Source organism: Chenopodium quinoa, unplaced genomic scaffold (assembly GCF_001683475.1).
Source record: "Chenopodium quinoa cultivar QQ74 unplaced genomic scaffold, ASM168347v1, whole genome shotgun sequence".
In the NCBI taxonomy this organism is placed as follows: Eukaryota; Viridiplantae; Streptophyta; class Magnoliopsida; order Caryophyllales; family Amaranthaceae; genus Chenopodium; species Chenopodium quinoa.
Genome location: NW_018742441.1, coordinates 46,760 through 66,018, shown reverse-complemented (window position 1 = coordinate 66,018; position 19,259 = coordinate 46,760). Strand labels below are relative to the sequence as shown.

General features: G+C 35.0%; 1 pseudogene; it reads left to right on the top strand.

Annotated features, from left to right (window-relative positions):
* The first annotated feature begins 1,935 nt into the window (after positions 1-1,935).
* Positions 1,936-16,024, top strand: LOC110716160 (annotated as a pseudogene).
* Positions 16,025-19,259: the final 3,235 nt, after the last annotated feature.

Here is a 19,259-nt window from a genome sequence, read left to right as displayed (position 1 = left end):
AAGTTACCCAATAATTTGGTGAGGCGTGTCAAGGTAGGCCCCACTAACGGATTTATGGACATAATCCGTTACTTGGAGGTGATTGGTGGTAAAAGCCAACTTTTTTTTTATTTTTTTTATATTTTTTTATGTGGTGGTAAAATAAAACTTTTTTTTTTTATGTAGGTGGTCAAATTAAATAAGTCATTTTTTGGAAGTGGTAAAAGTCAAAATTTTCTTAATATAATTACAATTAAAAAAAAAAGACATTCCTAATATTACACATTTTTTTTGTTTATGATATAAGTGTATTACAAAGTATTATAATTAATATTTTATATAATTATTTTATAATATAGTACAAAAGTATATTATTTTGTTTTTAAAGATATGTAGATGAATACGGGTATGAGGTGGGAATGGAGCGGGTACGAAGTGGAGCGGATAGGGTGGGGCGGGGATGGGGCTAGGTTGTTCGCTCCAAATCCGATTCAATCTGAAATATAATTCAGTTTTCAATTGTCCAATCTGATCCGCTCTGAATTTCCCCCAGTCCAATTCGAATTAAACTTCGGTTATTTGGATCAGATCCAAAAATCTGAATTATAATATATTTTTTTTAGCATCTAATACAATTATAAAAATTAAGCTTTAATATAAATACAAGTCTTCAAAATTATGATTAAAATGAATAGCTCAACATCAAGTCATTAATTAAATAAGACAAAGTCTTCCTAATTAATTTTATTTAGTAGTTAGTATTTGAGCTAAACTTCAAAAAACAAAGAAATCCATATTTATACAAGATGGGGGTTTGTTTGGCATCACTGCGGTTTTCTGTTTTTTTTTTTTGTTTTTTTTGTTTTTTTTTTTTTTAAAAATTTTAAATCATATGATATATGTTATATAATGAATCAAAAATTAATCAAACTTATTAAAATCATGATAATTTTGAAAACTGACAAAAGAAAAGTGAAACACACATTTTCCTTGTTTCCTAAAAAATTGAAAACTGAAAACAAAAAAAAATGCCAAACAAGCATTTAATTTTACAACTCGGTTTTTGGTTTGGATATGATCCAATTAGAGTCAATCCGATCCAATCAAAAATCAGAATTTTCAAAAGTTCTCATTCCTATCCAATCCTCTTTAAAGTTTGGATCCAATCCAAATTGATAATTCGATTTGGATAGGATTTCGATTTTAATCCATATTATGGACACCCCTAGATGGGGCAGGTATAACCTAACATCCACCCTCGCCCCATCTCCCATGGCGGGTATGGTTTTCTTCCCCATCCCCGCCTCTACCCGCCCTACTAGGATGCGATAGGGCGGGTCTCCTACTTGACTTGCCCCACTGACATCCCTAATCACAAAAGTCCTTCTTTATATTTGGTAATATGACATATTTTTTTTTCGCAACAACAAACACAAGATAAGAAAATCATTATGTATTTGGTTTAAAAACAGTGAAACTAAGTTTACAAACATTATCATGTGCACAATGGTGTATGATCTCAATCAACCTTGAGTAGAACACATTATTGGAAGAATAGGCTAATTTTTCTTATGTCCTAAAATTTCCCATTCTAGTCTTCTTCCCATTTTCTTCAATTATCCATTCGTTTATTCATCATGCAAATTAGTTGATTAGGTGCTTTAGCTATTGCAAAGAGGGGACTAGTGATTGCTGCTAGGTGAGACGGGTATTCAAGAGTAAAATTGTTATTTAACCATATCAAACTTACTAAAAATACCTTAATTACAACTTACAAGTAACAAGAGATTTCCATTTTAGGAAAATATAACAATTAAAATAAAACGACGAAATTATAAGTATAATTCTACCAAGTATAAGATCACATACCCTACACATAACAAGCTTGCAACAAACTTTTAAGTAAAACCCTTCAAAATAATTAACTATAAACAGAATCAAAATAATAACTAAAATAACTAAATCAACTAGTATTAGTCTAATCTAATTGACTATTATTAGTTTATTACTACTACTAATACTAATTATACTTAGCTGAATCACCTCGTTCTTTTTCTCTCTTTCTCTCTCCTCCCAACATTTTTTTGACTCCTTCCAGTAGCTCAAGGACCCATCTCTTTTAACTCACTGTTGATACTTCAAAAAAAAAAAAAAAAAAAAAAAATTCTCTTTTCTTGTTCTTTTTCCTTTTCTTTCTCTCTCCTCTCAATTCTTCCCCAAATTCTTTGATACTCTCCACTTGCCTCGAATTTCTTCGCTTACGAAACCCTAACTTCATTCATCATATTCTCTTCTTCAGCTTCATCGATCGAATTTTAGCCCTAATTTTCTGCTTTTTGGTGTAAATTTGTACTATTCATTTTTGATTTTTTTCCAGTGATTCTTTTTTTTTTTGCGAATTTCTCCATTTTTGAGCTGTAATTTGAATGAATCTGAAGCTCAGTGAACTGTTTGTAGCACAAAATGTGAGTGTTTTGATGACTGATTTTGAGTAGAAAAACTATGGCGGAATTTGCGGTTTTAGAGAGAGAAAGTGGTCGGTGAATGGTGATTACTGTTGTTGGAGGTAGACTACCATGAATGCCGATCAAGCTAGAGCTGGACCTGTGGAGAGAGATATTGAGTTGGTAATTTCACTTTTTTATTATTTGATTTTAATTTTTTATATTATTTTTGATTTTTTTGGATGATTTTTCATGCATTATTTGGTACGGATTTCTGCGTACTAGATTCTCAATCATATTGCAATTATTCTGATAATTTTTTTGATATAATATTAGTATTATTTTTGTATGAGAAGAATTATTCGTTGTATTTGAAGAAATTATTTGTTTCTATATATATATTTCTGCTAAATTTGGGCGTACTAAACGACATCTAGATGCTGGCACGTTTACTTGTGATTTTGAAAATGTTTATAATTTGAATATTTACATTCTCAATTATTGTCTTCAATTTGCCACGGTTAACACGTTATAATGCTTTCTTATGGTTGTTTGTTTGAAACTGGAGGCATTTGGAGCAGTCATTTAACTGTTTTACTAAATTCGAGCCGCGGCATCTCGTGAGGTCGTTGTTTGATGTAATATCAGAGTGAATGATTTGGAATATCTGGAAAATGAACCTCGATGATTATAACCCTATGTGAAAAGACATAGTTATGATTGCTGACTCTAGTTTCCGTAAAAAATGGTTCACATTTGTAGCATGAGGATGATTTAGGATTTTAGCTAATCTAGATTGTCATCATATCATTTCAATATCATATATGATGTTCTTAGAATCTTAGGAACATATTTGTATTATGTAGCTTTATCATACTGCTGATGTTCACCTTTTGGACCGCCTACCTTATGGATCAACTAAAATTGTGGAAAATTTGAACCTCATGACATCAAATGGCTGGAGGATATGGATGAGTTTGTGGAAATCAATTTAGTCTCGTATTGACATTGTGCCCACAAGTACCCATACCACCCAGACCTTGCATGAGCTTGTTCATGTTTTAACTCATTCCACCAAATGTAACTGATGGACAGCAATTAGCAAATGATGGAGGTTAGTGCATCTTAGGGGATGGTTTGCGTCAATAGTATTATTCTCTTCGGTCGGTTTGATCTTATACATTTTCTTCTTTGCGTCTGCTGTTCATACGAGGACCAACAATAGCAAAGAGGTCATTTTTGTAACAGGGGATGCCCTGGTGGGATATAATCCATCAAAAGTATGTTATACAGTGTTAATTTCGTTTCTACGTGTCACTACTCACCGTTAGTAAAATAAATGATTTGTTTCTATAACTGCCAGTAAGAAAAAGATTGCTAAAATGCATTCTTGTATTGATGTGTTAAAAAATGAGGGCAACCAATAATGGATGATTTGTGTTTGCTAGCTTAGAGAGTTGACATTTCCTAATCTTGAAAACTTGAAGACTGTCTAACCGGAGTAACTTTATTTTTCATTTTTTTTTAATAAATTTTTAAGCATTCATTCATTGGTAATGTTAAGCTCTTGTTCTGCACTGATCCTTTTCTCCTTGCTAAATTTCCAAGTTTCTAAAGAAAGCCACTTTACTTGTTTATCTATTGTAGGCAATCACTGCTCTGAAGAAGGGAACAAATTTACTGAAGTACGGGCGTAGAGGAAAGCCGAAGTTCTGCCCTTTCAGATTGTCTAATGTAAGCTAATTATATAGAACTTCTGTAAATTTAGTTCATTTCTACATCTTATTGGATGGTTAATATTTTCTTTGTTATGAATTGCAAATCTTCACTTTCACATTTTCATTTTCTTGCACTATGTATGATGTATATCTTGGTACAATGGATGCATACATTTCTTGAACATAGGTTGTTTATGAACTGATACATTTTGCTTATCGTTTTCTATACAAAATTTCTGCAGTTTCTTATTTAATTTTATGTGTTTTGACTTTGTATCTTAATTGAAATTATCTTATCATTTTATCAATAATTATTTGTTCTCTTGTGATTCTCATAGAATATTTTCTTTCCTTTTATTTTAGCTAGTTTATTTTTAGATAATTCAAAGAGACATGATTTCATATACAATCTTTGTGATGGTTTGGAAAACCACATGTTATTTTTACGCATTAGAGTGCCGCTTAAACTTGTGAGCACGTACAGAATCAGCATGGCAGCATGAATGGCCTTGGGCCTTTTGATGAATACTTTCCTGTAATTCTGGTGGTGGTAATGGAAATCTCGATTCACAAATTGCTGCTTATACTTTATGGAGTGCCCTTCCTTTTACTTCTGAGCATGTAAATGCAGAATCAACATTAGTAGCCTTAAACGTTAAACCTTTTGATGGATACTTCCCCTGTTAACTAAGGTAAGCCCAACACTGTGACAACTGACAAGCTCGGGAAGATGGGGAATTGGGACACATAGTGGGTTTGAATTTTTACTTTGTAGTTAAGAGTCATGATAGAGATTGTAGGTAATTGATAATATTTGACAAACATGAGTTACACATCTGCGCACAAAATGGCTAGTCCTTGTGAAGGCTTCTTGAGGCAAACAAGAGCTACTGCTTGTGATTTGAAGGCCCGCATGTTTGGTGCAAGTTTCTGCATGTCAGTGCAGATGCTACTGGCTTCATGATGTGTTTTACTTTGCGGTTTTGTGGTATGCTTGCAAGTTGCAAATTTCTCAGTTCTGATTGCATTGGGAACTAGATGATTTCCTTATAATAAATTGATTAGGATACAGTTTTATGTTCTAATATATATATTATACTAGATATTTTTAGATGCTGGAATAGTTTCCAAAGTTGATTAATGGTCTAGGATTTCCATCCTCTAATTAAAGACTAAAGAGGGATTGGAGATCTTTTTCTTGTGTGCCTATCTAGAAGAAAACAATTTTACTCTAAAATCGGTGTGAATTACAAATACCATGAGATAGGGAATTGTAATTGTGGGCGAGCTGTGAGAGGTCCCTAAAGGGAGTTACTCCTCAAAAGTTGATGGTTTTTCCTCTCTTTTGGCAAGGGGAGGCTTTTTTCATGTAAAATTGCATTGTTGTGTACTTGTTCGCACTTTTGATTGTTCATATCTTATTTATTGTTGGTTTTGCTTCCACTAATCCTTACATTCACTGAAATACTAGTGGTACTGATGTCATTACATTATAGAAGAATATTTCTTTTTTTTTTTTTGAAGGGAATGCTTTTCCTTATACACGTGGACATGATTTAATCACTAAAATCTATTATTAATTAACATATAACATAAAGTGTCAATTCAAGATGCTGCAAAGGTTAAGATTTAGGCTCTATTATATTCCCTGCACTACCTTTCCCCCAATTTCTCATTTTTGGCATTGTTTGGTGCAGCTGCATCTCCCATGTGAATAAATAGTCGTATAAACACCAGTGAGAAATGTTGCAATGATTTCTACAAGAGCTTCCATATCTTATAGATTAAGCATTTCATGTGTGAAAGTAGAATTTTGTGCTTGAAAATTTCAATGGTTCAATTAATTGAAAGTCCTTGTGATTTAAAATTATTTGCTGAGGCCTGAAGGTCCTGATGGTGTTTTCTCTAATCCTCCTTTTGTGCACGAATGCTGCTGTACTTTTTGGAAAATATGTTATCTTCATAGTCATTTTTAATCTTTACATGATCTGTCTTTTGTGGATTGTGTAGCTCAGTAACATGGGTAATCGTTCTGTTATATGATTTAATTTCTTTCTTTTTGTTTCCCTCATCAATTGATTTGTGTTGCATTTGTCGGTGAACTGAAGAATAGTAAAGAGCATTGTGTAACTTTTGTAGAAGAAGGCAAAATGTAAAATTCATCAGTACATTTAATCCTTATGACTAATATATCTGTTCTCATACAGTTTCTCCTTTAACCTAAATCCTTATACAACAAAATAATATACATTTCTCACGTGTTTTACCTTTCAAATTAAATGCTATCCTGATTTTGAGCTGTAGAAAGATGAATCTTTTGTATGTCTAATGCTGTTGTTACATGATTTATAATCTTGTATATTTCAGGATGAATCTGTTCTAGTATGGTACTCTGGGAATGAGGAGAAACATCTAAAGCTCAGTCATGTATCCAGAATAATTCCTGGACAGCGCACAGTAAGCAATTTGTCACCTTGTCATCATCTTGAATGTTATGGCCTACTTTGTGCTGTTGTTTGCAAATTATCAATGCTTTAGTGGTACTGGTTAACCTCAAGGTAGTACATTTTTTTTAACTAGTGCAGTATTGCTTCATTCTAAAAAAGTTTCTCATGTATATATGCCATTGACTTTTACGGAATACCTCAAGCACAAATAAATGGATACTGTGTAAAATGGGGTGGGTTAAAGCTAATTTGTGATAGATCATTGAACTTTAGGATGAACTGACTCTCAAATTTGAATAATACGTAAGTGGCTAAGTCGTTTCTAATTGCTGAAGATATTACCGATGTTATTGTGTTATCTGCAATCTGCTTTATTGTCCCAGCCCTGGACACTTACTTGGATTCATGCTTTGTAGAGATATTGTTGCGTATTTGTATCTAGCTTCTGTAAAGTATTGTCCAAAAAATTTTATGCTCATAAACACATTGGTGTTAGGAAAAGGAAAGGAGAAGGGTTTGAGGGAGTTTTCAGCATCAATATTTAATACTTATGCATCTTTCAACCAATAGGTGTAGAGTTTTTATTCCCCCCTATTCTTGCTTGCTTACTGGAAAACAGTGTGCTGGGTTAACAGTATGTCAGACTATATATCACACTTTATCTTGCGATTTGGGAGGTTTTCTATCCTCCCTTACCACCATCTATAATTTTTACTTGGCTGGATGTCAAGACAAGACACATGTATTGATTATTTCATGAATATATTACAGATTTAAGCTTATACTGATAAAAGCTCTGTTATGCAGCCTATTTTTCAGAGATATCCTCGACCTGAGAAGGAATATCAGTCATTTTCTCTTATATACAGTGATCGTTCTTTGGATGTGGTGAGTTATCTCCATTAATTCTGTCTTTGACCTTTTGTTTTAGATGAAAGCAACCAAATTACTGAACTCCTTGAGTGGTCATATACATTTGTCTAATTCAATCTGCCTGTCAATCCTATGTAACTTGGTAATTAATAAAGAAACCAATAATTTTTTTTTATTTTATTTTTAATTTATTTTTTATTTATTTATTTTTTTTTTTTTTTTTGGGGGGGGGGGTGTGGTGAGGAAAGGGAACATTAAAAGAGAGATTGGGAAGAGAGAAGCAAACATAAACATAAATAATCTATCCTATGTAACTTGGTAACTAATAAAGAAACCTATACATTTTTTATTTTTAATTTGGGGGGGGGGGGTGGTTGTGGTGGGGAAGGGGAACATTAAAAGAGAGCTTGGGAAGAGAGAAGCAAACAAAAACATAAATAATCTTCTGATCCTATAACCCGGGACCTCTGGAAAATCCTGCTTTATTTCTACTCTTTGAACATGCCACACATTGATCTAAACCAAGTTATATAAACAATTTTTTTTACCCCTTCACAGCCTGGTAGGGGCTACCTTTCTTCCCCCTCCACCTTTTTTCGTGCCTTAACATTGTAAATGTACTGTGAAAAATCAAGATATGTTGAAACTCAAACTCCAATATTTTTTGGAGTGCTTTCCAGAAATTTGGGCATGTAGGATTTTCAGCAGCTTAATATTGAGAAATATTGATGCTGGACATCAGTAGTCATCACAAGGTTCTTCCAGGATGAAGTTGTGGATCAAATAACTTTAATGGGTACTTAATTTCTGCATCTTGCACAAAGTTATTTTCCGTCGTTAAAATTTAAGACAAGAAGCTGGGATGGTTAAAGGAGAAACCCAACTGTGTTTAGGAGTTTCATCTGTATTTGGTCTGATTTACCCAAATGTTTTTTTTGTAACGTAAGGTAGAAAAATAAAGCAGTTAAGTTGTGACTAGTTGCATCCAGGTGTCTATGGTACCTGTTAGAGTTGTTACGGGCCTTTGATCTGTTCTACTATATGGATGGAATGGTTCTATCTCTAATCTGCATCTTTCTATCTGCAATACTGCGTTGATTTTTTGATGTATTTTGCTGGCTGCTTGAAGAGTTGGTATGGTGGCACCACTGGCATCAGCTCTATTCCACTCTTCTGGGACCATGCACTGTTGTCATAGCCTCTAGTTGAGGAGGCTGGTTCCGGCTTCCTCTTACCTTTTATGTAGGTTGAAGAACAAAGAATAAAAAATATGGTATGTTCATTTGCAGATTTGTAAGGATAAAGATGAAGCTGAAGTCTGGTTTACTGGCCTAAAAGCACTAATATCACGTTATCATCGAAGACCAAGAGTAGATCCAAGAAGTGGACTTTCGTCTGAAGCAAATAGTCCAAAAGTTCAAACCCAGAGGAGTTCTCCCTTAAGTTCTCCCTTTGGTAGTGGTGATGGTTCACAAAAGGTGGTCTTTTGCAGTTTCCTAATTGCTGATCACCTAATTGAATTTTGACTATCTGGTGATAATAACGAGATCCGTTTTTTTTTTTTTTTTTTTTTTTTTTTGTTATTTATTTATCAGGATGGATTGGATCCCCTTTATCCCTACGAGAGTCCTCAAAAAAAATGGCTTGGAGACTGCACTGTCAGATGCAATTTTGTATACAGTACCTGCAAAAAGTTTTATGCCCCCAGAATCGGCATCTAGCTCTGTCCATTCCTTTTCTTCTGGAGGTTTTGATGGCTTAAATGGACGCAGCAAATGTAATGGTGCTGATACTTTTCGTGTGAGTCTTTCAAGTGCTGTTAGCTCATCGAGCCATGGCTCTGGTCATGATGATGGTGATGCTCTAGGAGATGTTTACATTTGGGGGAAGGCTCCGGAGATGGTATTCTTGGTGGTGGAGCCTATAGAATTGAAAGTTCTTTGGGTGTGAAGTTGGACTCATGTAGGCCTAAAACATTGGACTCGGCTGTACTTCTTGATGTTCAGAATATAGCATGCGGTGGAAGGCATGCTGCCTTGGTGACAAAACAAGGAGAAGTTTTCACATGGGGAGAAGAATCAGGAGGCAGACTTGGTCATGGTGTGGATTCTGATGTCTCACATCCAAAGCTTGTCGATGCTCTTAAGAGCACCAATGTTGAACTTGTCGCTTGTGGAGAAAATCATTCCTGTGCTGTATCACTTTCTGGTGATTTGTACATATGGGGTGGCAGAAAATACAGTTTTGGTCTTTCTGGACAAGGTGATGAAATGAGTCATTGGATCCCGAAGAGGTTGATTGGACCATTGGAAGGCATACATGTCTCTTCAATTTCCTGTGGACCTTGGCATACTGCCATCGTAACCTCAGCTGGACAGCTGTTCACTTTTGGTGATGGAACCTTCGGTGTCCTTGGCCATGGGGATCGTAAAAGTTTTTCTGCTCCAAGAGAAGTTGAATCTCTAAAGGGCTTGCGAACGGTACGTGCAGCTTGTGGTGTGTGGCATACTGCTGCAGTTGTTGAAGTTATGGTGGGAAATTCAAGTTCAAGCAATTGCTCCTCAGGCAAATTGTTCACTTGGGGTGATGGGGATAAGGGTCGCCTTGGACATGGGGATAAGGAAGCAAAACTTGTGCCTACCTGTGTTGCAGCCCTGGTTGATCCCAATTTTTGTCAGGTTGCCTGCGGCCATAGCTTGACTGTCGCACTTACAACCACTGGCCAGGTTTACACAATGGGTAGCCCTGTCTATGGTCAATTAGGAAATCCTCAAGCAGACGGGAAGCTACCTGTTCGAGTAGATGGAAAGCTTGTAAAAAGCTTTGTCGAGGAGATCTCTTGTGGGGCTTATCATGTTGCTGCTTTAACTTCAAGAACTGAAGTTTACACCTGGGGAAAGGGCGCAAATGGTAGATTAGGTCATGGGGACACAGATGACAAAAATAGCCCGACATTAGTTGAAGCATTGAAAGACAAACAAGTCAAAAGTATTGCATGTGGAACAAATTTTACTGCAGCTGTTTGTCTTCACAAGTGGGTATCAGGTGTTGATCAGTCTCTGTGCTCTGGATGCCGAGTAGCTTTCAATTTCAAGAAAAAAAGACACAACTGCTACAATTGTGGCCTTGTGTTTTGTCACTCATGCAGCAGCAGAAAGTCCCTTAAGGCTTCAATGGCACCTAATCCTAATAAACCTTATCGTGTCTGTGATAATTGCTTTGGAAAACTAAGGAAATCTATAGAAAATGACTCATCTTCTATCTCTTCTTTGAGTAGGAGAGGAAGTATGAATCAGCGAGGTAACCAGAACTTTGACAATGAGGACAAAAATGGTCCACAGGCCCTTGTGCCGCTAGGTAAGTATTCTCCAATGGACTCCTTCAAGGAAACAGAAAGTGTGTCTTTCAAGAGAAACAAGAAATTAGAATTCAACAGCAGTCGTGTGTCCCCCCTTCCAAATGGATTCACTCATTGGGGTGCACTTAGCACTTCCAAATCTGGGTCATCAAAGAAATTTTTTTCTGCCTCTCTTCCTGGGTCACGCATAGTTTCTCGAGCAACTTCACCAACATCAAGACGTTCTAGCCCTCCTCGAGCTGCGACACCAAGTCCAACTATGGTAGTACTTTCTTCACCAAACAAAGTTTTGGATGATGCTAAGAGGACCAATGATCATCTCAGTCAAGAAGTTCTGAAACTTAGAGCTCAGGTACACGTGATTATTAATTCTCACTTAAACTGCTGTTATGATTCTTCAGCATGCAGCCGATGCAGGCCATTTCTTTTTTCTTTGCCCCTTTTAAGGTCAAATGACCTTTGAGAGAATGTAGTTTCCCAACTAAAATGAATCTCCCCCCCCCCCCCTGCCCCTTTAAACATAGCATAGGCATGCAATACACGTGTCATGAGAAATTTGGTTTGAGTATTACATGCCCATTTTGTTAGATACAAAGTTTATTGTAAAAATTGGTAAAAAGTTTTATTTACTTTACTATGGGAAGGTCAACTTATATAAATCTTTGCTGTACACAAATAATTTTCCAAGGGGAATGTATTCCTGAGCCTTTTCTCTTCCTCTTTCTCTGTTGTGAGTTGAGACTCTGAATGCCAGATGTTGTATTTTCTGTTAAAAAATCTAGCTTATATGAAGTAACATTTACTCTTATCTCACAATGAATTTCTCCTATCGTTATATTTTTGACTTTTTTCTTTTTACATTTTCAATATCTAGTATGTCAGAGGTATTAGCTATTCGGAGAGCACCAGATTGCATCCTTGAAAGTATTGGGACTCTGGAACTTGTATTGTAGTCTGTGGAACCTACAACTTGATGTGGCTGTGTTGTAGGAAAATTAGGTGACCTAGATGCAACTTGGTTTATAGGCCTCTTTAAGGGGCCCAAGTTTGGGATCTTTGGTTTTAATGATTAGCTATTTGGTGTTGGGAGTTCTTTTGGTGGTTTCCTACAGAACCTTATCCCCTTAGTTGATAGATAAAGATCCAGCAAAGGAGCCCGTTGTTTTGGTCGGAAGCACACCCTTCTAATAGTTGCACAGATGTTCTGGTGAATGAAGAAAGCTTAGGCTGCTTTGCCCTATTGTTATCTTGGTCATTTCCAGATTATTGTGTTGACTTGTAGGAGGAATGAGTTTGAACCTCTTTGGAGGTGCTTCTTGGGGAATTATGTGGATTTTTGTAGTTTACAAAGAATGACCTTAGGTTTGCATAAATGACTACATTTTTTGCTACTTGGAATTCGATAGTTTTCCCACTTATCTTGGGAAACTTTTTTTTTTTTGGATATCTTGAGATATTCTTTCAATGTGGATGGTATGCTCTTTCATCTTAAGGATTTATGTTGAGATGACTCTGGGTCTCTCTTGTGACAATTTTTTTTTTTTTTTTTTTTGTGTACTGATTGCATCCATTTTGACATTTGCCAGAATTCACTTGTCTAACTTTGTCCAATTTTTCTACTAATATATATTTCCTATGTTCTTTTTTAATGCAGTATTTGGAATTTTACACTCTTTTTTATCGTCTTTTATGATTTATACGTCTGAAATAATGTAGTCATGTGGGATCTTATTAAATTCGTTTCGATATATACTTTCAAAATATTACCTTATAAGTTGTACTAATGTATAATTTAAGATTTTAATAGAATTTGCATTGCAAGTGTGAAGTCCCCAACATTGCGATTGAAAACATAGGGTTTGTCCGTATATTTTCAACGTGTCTAATTTCTATTTACCGATGATTTCATATATAAAGGGTCAAAGTCTTGCATTGGCAAATGTGTAGGTCAAAATGGTGCAACTATTTTGAAACAAAGGAGAATATTGCAGCAATGCAATCATATTCTAATATAAAATGTTGCATTTTTTAATCACCTTTTCTGATTCATAATGCAGGTTGAAGAACTTACACGGAAAACACAACTTCAAGATGTTGAGCTGGAGAAAACTTCAGAACAGTTGACGGAAGCTATAGCAATAGCAGGAGAAGAGACTGCAAAGTGCAAAGCTGCAAAGGAAGTAATCAAGTCACTTACAGCACAAGTAAGGATTATACCATCTAAATGCAAAAATGCAATTTATACATTATCTATCTATCTAAGAAAAAACAGCTGCCTTTTTCTATTACTCATAGTGCATAAAAATATGATATATGTTTTCTGACATGGTTATTGATTGATGGATGTTTATAAATTTAGCAACATCTTCAATTTATATAATGCAAAGTTTCCGAATAATTGATAATAATCTAAAATAAACAGTGCTACTCCTTCTGTATCCCAGTAAGTTAATGTCATTGTTGTTGTCAGATTATTCATGTACTTGATCATATATGTATGCAATTAATTGATAGGGTTGAATTATACACCATCAGCTGCCCTTTATCGGTTGATGGTTCTACGGGGGGTTCATGCTGGAATCTCAAGTAACAGCTTAGAACTATTACATCTAAACCAGCACCGTACCTTTGATGCTGGGCTTTTTACTGACTATATTGGACCATTAATATTCTGCAGATGATAATAATCTAAAATAAACAGTGCTACTCCGTCCGTTACCCGACAAGTGCATCAGTTATAACCTAAAAATGACCGTACCTATATAAGTACATCACTTTCTTATATGTGGATAAATCTCTCTGTATTTATTATGTCTCTTACCTCCCACTACCCCACTTGTATTCTTTATCATTTCTCTTTCTTCCGATGGTCCCTGCACATACTCACATTATCATTTTTTAATATAACACTCTCCCACTCATCTTTTATTAACATATATAATTCTCAACTTCACCCACTTACCCATTAAAAATACTCACTTTAGTTTACTTGCATAAAACTTTCTCCACAATCTAGTGATGCACTTAAATAGATGTGGAGGGGAGTGTCTATTTAGTGCTTCTTCTGTTTAAGATTATGTGGCTAATTAATATTTCATCAATTACAAAGGATTATCTATAGTTTGGCTCAAGATTTGACAGGAGAGTTAAGTACAAATAATGCCTCAGTTTGATGAGCCCAGCTGATGAGGTCTGTATGATCAAAACAGAAAATGCAAAAGCAAGACAAGCCAGATTAGACGCTGGAATTACTGTATATAAGTAAAACTAGTGAGATGAGAAATTATCATTTCCCGTCCTATTCATATCATAATTTGTAACACCCCCCCAATCAAAAAAAAAAAAAAAATTTTTTTTTTTGGGGGGGGGGGGTTGTAGGATTATTTATACTACTACTCTGATCATTTTTTGCTTTCTCTGGTTTATTTATTCTATTTTGATCAATTTTGCTTTTCTCTGGTTTTAGTTGAAGGAAATGGCTGAGAGGTTGCCTCTTGGAGCAGTAAGAAACAGCAAGGCGTCTGTACCAGGTTCCCCAGGGCCAAATCTGTCAAATGATGTTTCTAATGTAATGGATCGACTTAACAGTCCAGTAGCTGTACATGAAATTGGTTTGAATTGGTCAAATCGTCATGATTCTTCAAATGGATCGACTACTCCCAGCAGTCGTGCCTCAAATAACCTTGTAACAGGTCAGTTAGAGGCTTCATGCAAAAATAAGAACAGAACATCTGATAGCGAAGCGAATTATGGATCTGAATGGGTTGAGCAAGATGAGCCTGGTGTGTACATCACCCTTGTGTCAATGCCTGACGGTATTAAAGATTTAAAACGCGTCCGCTTCAGGTAATTTGTTGATCGAAATATTCTTATATGTGGAACAGCTAATTTTCTTGATTAAGAATCTAAGTTAATCCAGTGTTAGGTATATATGCACTTAATGTACAATTGTACAAATAAACTTATTTTGCTGTCTGATTGGTATTATCATAAAACTTCCTTCTGTTGCACCATCTCTGTGTGTGTGCGCGCGCGCGCATGCATTATGAATTTCACTTGTGTTGACCTGATATCTGCTGGCTTGCTACAATGAACAGTAATGTTGATCAACTCTGATTATAAAGGTTCTTAGAGTGTTTGTTTTTGTTTGTGGAGCTCTCTAGTAAATATTTAGGTATTAACAAGAAGGCTAGGTTCTATACTTGCAGTGCTCATTTGTTGCAGACATCTTCCAACCATTTGTTTCGCTACCTTAGTGTTACGTTTAATGCTTCCAGATTAATTACACTGTCTGAAAATTTAATGTGCAGTAATCAATAGACAAAAAAATACAGTGCTTCAATTTAATCATCTTAGGCTCGTTGAAAGTTCCAACCTGTTTATTTTATATTCTGTGAGTTTTCTTTCCCCTAATTTACAAAGCTATTTTTCCTTGCTGTAACGCAGTCGAAAGAGGTTTAGTGAAAAGGAAGCAGAGCAATGGTGGGCTGCTAACCGAGCTCGAATATATCAGCAGTATGATGTTCCCATGGTTGACAAGGCTGGTATTGGCATTGGAAGGGAAGGCATAGCACATTGATATAGAGGAAAGCTCCGCTTAACCTTGACCCCATATGGCTGAAAATTGGCAGATCATATATCCTATGAAAACAAGGATTAAAGCTTCAGGAACGGTTTGTGGTAACAAATTTAGATTTAGAAATTTTATATTAGTAGAGCAATTGGTCGACCATGCTTAATCCTTGTCATTTGCCCTTTTCATTTTTGCTCATAACAAAGTGTGCTTTCCTTCCTCTTTCTTCTTTTCTAGAGGGAGTTCAGAGTTGCTCATCTTAATGTTAGAAGGTAGAAATTGTATATACTCGAGAGTAGGCTGTCAGTTTCGAATATGGGATGCTATTCTTGTATATTCATTAGCCAAATCATATTCGAATTGTACATCTAATGTTGAAGATTGAATCAAGTTTCCGAGCTCCATTGTTCTTACCATTGTCTCCATCACATTCTTGAGGCTGCGATACTTGTTCTGCTGCATAGTACTGCTGATGGATTATTGACAGCAACGTTGTGATTCCAATTAACTAGTTTTTGTAACAGCTAACCCAGATCATATATTGTTCAAAATTTGTTGTCCAAGAATATGTTTCAACACAATATGATATGGGAAGGCAACTCTTAATACTAGTATTTGTTTTGATGTTTTAACACAGTTCAATACTAACATCTATATTTCTGAACTACTACTATGATAAAATACTTTGTATAATTTCTTGTAGATTCCGCAACCTATTTCAATCTAAAAAGATCGGATCAATACATAAACCTTTTCACTTTCTATTCAAAAACAAGTCATACCTGAACAAATAACTACTATGAACATTTGCGTGTTTGTTAACTACATCCTGGGTAATCTAAAGTTCAGCCAAAATTAGAGCAACTGCATAAAGGAGAGTATCCCGAGTCTTGTTAGAATGAGATGATTATTTGCCAAGTGATATCATCCATAGATAAGCTTGTAACCAATGCAGGCAATGTTGAGAAGTATTAGAATCCATCGAAAACACTGAAGGCTGAAAGCAAGACGTGTAAATCGCTTCTTTAATGTGTTCGCCGATTCAACTGAATCTGCATAGCTCCATCCTCTTGGAGCAAGAAAACGGTCTTCATTTAATACCGCCACTGCATTTGCAAGCAACAATATGCCCTGAGATAACCTTATAACTGACCCTACAACGCCCATTCCTGCATAGTTCCAAACTCACAAATGTAAAATTGGACAAATATCTGGACATCACTATATCAGTAGTATCACATCCATTTTGAAACAAGAAAACCGAGCATCACTGCTTAGAATATTCATCACTAATTCATCTATCAATATACCTTGGCGAAACAAAATAATTTTTTTGATAAATTGCTCTTTGTAATCAAAATAATTTTTTGATAAAACAATCATTCGCGACATCAAACTAATTCAAGAAAATAATGCACGAACACATAAGCTTAAGCTCGGGTCAAGATTGAATCGAGCTTTTCTTTCCCTTTAACGACTTAATACCAATTAAACTCAAAGTAAAGATTTCAAAATTATGTTTTACAACTTGTGAATGACCCTAAATTCACATAAGCTTAATTTCATGGCTCGGGCCCGTTCCCGAGCCAGGGCAGGAGGGGCAGCCGCCCAGGAGAAAAGGTCCAGTATCATAGTTCCATTCTAGCGTTAAAGGGTTCAACAACACATTAGCAACCGATGCAATTATCAAATTTGGCTCCAAAAATTACATGATTTTAGGTAAAAAAAAAAAAAAAAAAAAGTTCTGATATAATAGTTTCATTCTAACATTAAAGGGTTCTGCAACAATTTAGCAACCAAACTTGATTCAATTATCAGATTAGGTTCAAAAAATCACATGATTTTAGGTTGAAAAGGCCCAATTTCATAGTTCCATCCTAAGATTAAAGGCAAAGTTGATTCAATTATCAAATCAGACTAAAAAAATCACATAGTATTCTTATCTAGCAACAAAATCGCTAGTTATAATCTTCATAACCTTCGTATTATTATATTATAAACACTAGTTCAAGAATCAATCAAGTTCAATAATCAGCAATAGAATAACCCTAAATTGAGTACACTAACAATAAAATTAACAATAAAACCTACATTGTTAAATTGATATTTGATGAATACAAAAAAGAAACATCATCTTACCTCAGAAACTGCTGGGGTTTCTGAGTCGCCTCAATAAAGAACGTGGAGCACGCTTCAATGAGAAACCGAGAGAGAGAGAGAGCAGAAAATTGAGGACAAGTAGGTTTACGTTCTTAATTTTTTATTTAATCATACGTTCTTAAGTTTTAAATTACCCTTTGTAATTTTTTTTTTTTGTTAAACTTACCACCAATAAACGCAAGTACTAAACAATTGGTTATCCTAATATACTCGTTCTTCTTTCAAAAAAAAAAGAAGTTATTCTAATATTTAGTAGCACCCATCTACAATAGGTGGTGGGTAGCAATATTAAACATATTTAGTAGCAATTGAATTAAAAAAAAAAAAAATGCAAAGTCACTAAAGTTTGGTCCAACAAAGGTCCTTAATGTCGGTTTGATGTTAGCTGAATACTTTCCAGTTTGAGGTGGATAATTGGTAATCAAATGCATCCCAATATATTCCTATTTTAGGTTGTGCAACCTAAAAAATAATTATACATGCTAATCAAATCCGAAATATAAATTAACCTATCATATTTTTGACCCATTCTAAAAGTCAACTTTTAACACTATTCATTAAGCGGATTGAGCTCCTTCCATGGACATAGAGTTGGGCCTTATAAGCCCACCTTTTGTAATTACATTATTAATTTTTAGTGAACCATAAGGACGTAAAAGTAATTTTAAAGATGGAAAGCAAAAAATCACTAGCTCTCTATTATCTCTCTCTTCCATGAAGAAGTGAATGAATCATTGATTAAATGATAAAAGGAATTATAATTTCAAGAAGATAAGGTATTGTGTCAGTTCGGACTGACAAAATGCAAATTTTTTATATCCTCAATTGGCGGGATGATATCCTCTATTGGTTGGATGATATCTACTACTAATTGGATGATATCCTTTATTGTCTATAATATCCTTTATTGGTTGGATGATATTTCTACTGGCTGTATGATATCCTCTATTGACTGGATGATATTTCTATTGACGGGATGATATCCTCCATTGACTGGATGATATTCTCTATTTTGCTGGATGATATCTTTTATTGGCTATATAATATCATTTATAGACTATATAATATCCTTTATTGGCTGGATGATATCCTCTATTGGCTGGATGATATCCTCTATTGGTTATATGATATTGTTATATTAATATCATATAACCAATAGAGGATATCATCCAACCAATAAAAGGATATCATAGACACAATCATAAATTATATCATATAGTTAATAGAGGATATTATTGAGCCATGATATCATATAGCCAATATATAATATCATCCAACCAATTTATATGTATAACTTGTTTGAGGATATGTATAATTTTTTTTGATAAAATGTATAACAATGGTGAAACTCCATTGAAGTGCTTGTTCTAAAGGTCATGAGTATAACATAACTTTCTCAACCAAAATACATGCATGTGTTATCAAAATACTTACAATTCAACATACAACGATCATATGGGACAATCAATTTCAACAATTATACATCACATAAGAAAACCCAATTCGATTTTTGGGCTTTTTAAAAAAAAAAACCGAGAATCTCAAGCTTTATCTCTCTTCCGCCATGGATGACCTTGCTCCTCTCCTTCGCCGTAACCACTACCAACTTGTCATCGGGTTGAAACTTGTTCTTCATCACAAGAAGATAACAATGATTTGATACTTTCTCGAGGCTCGACTGACGAAACATTGGGTGCGGCCCGCACC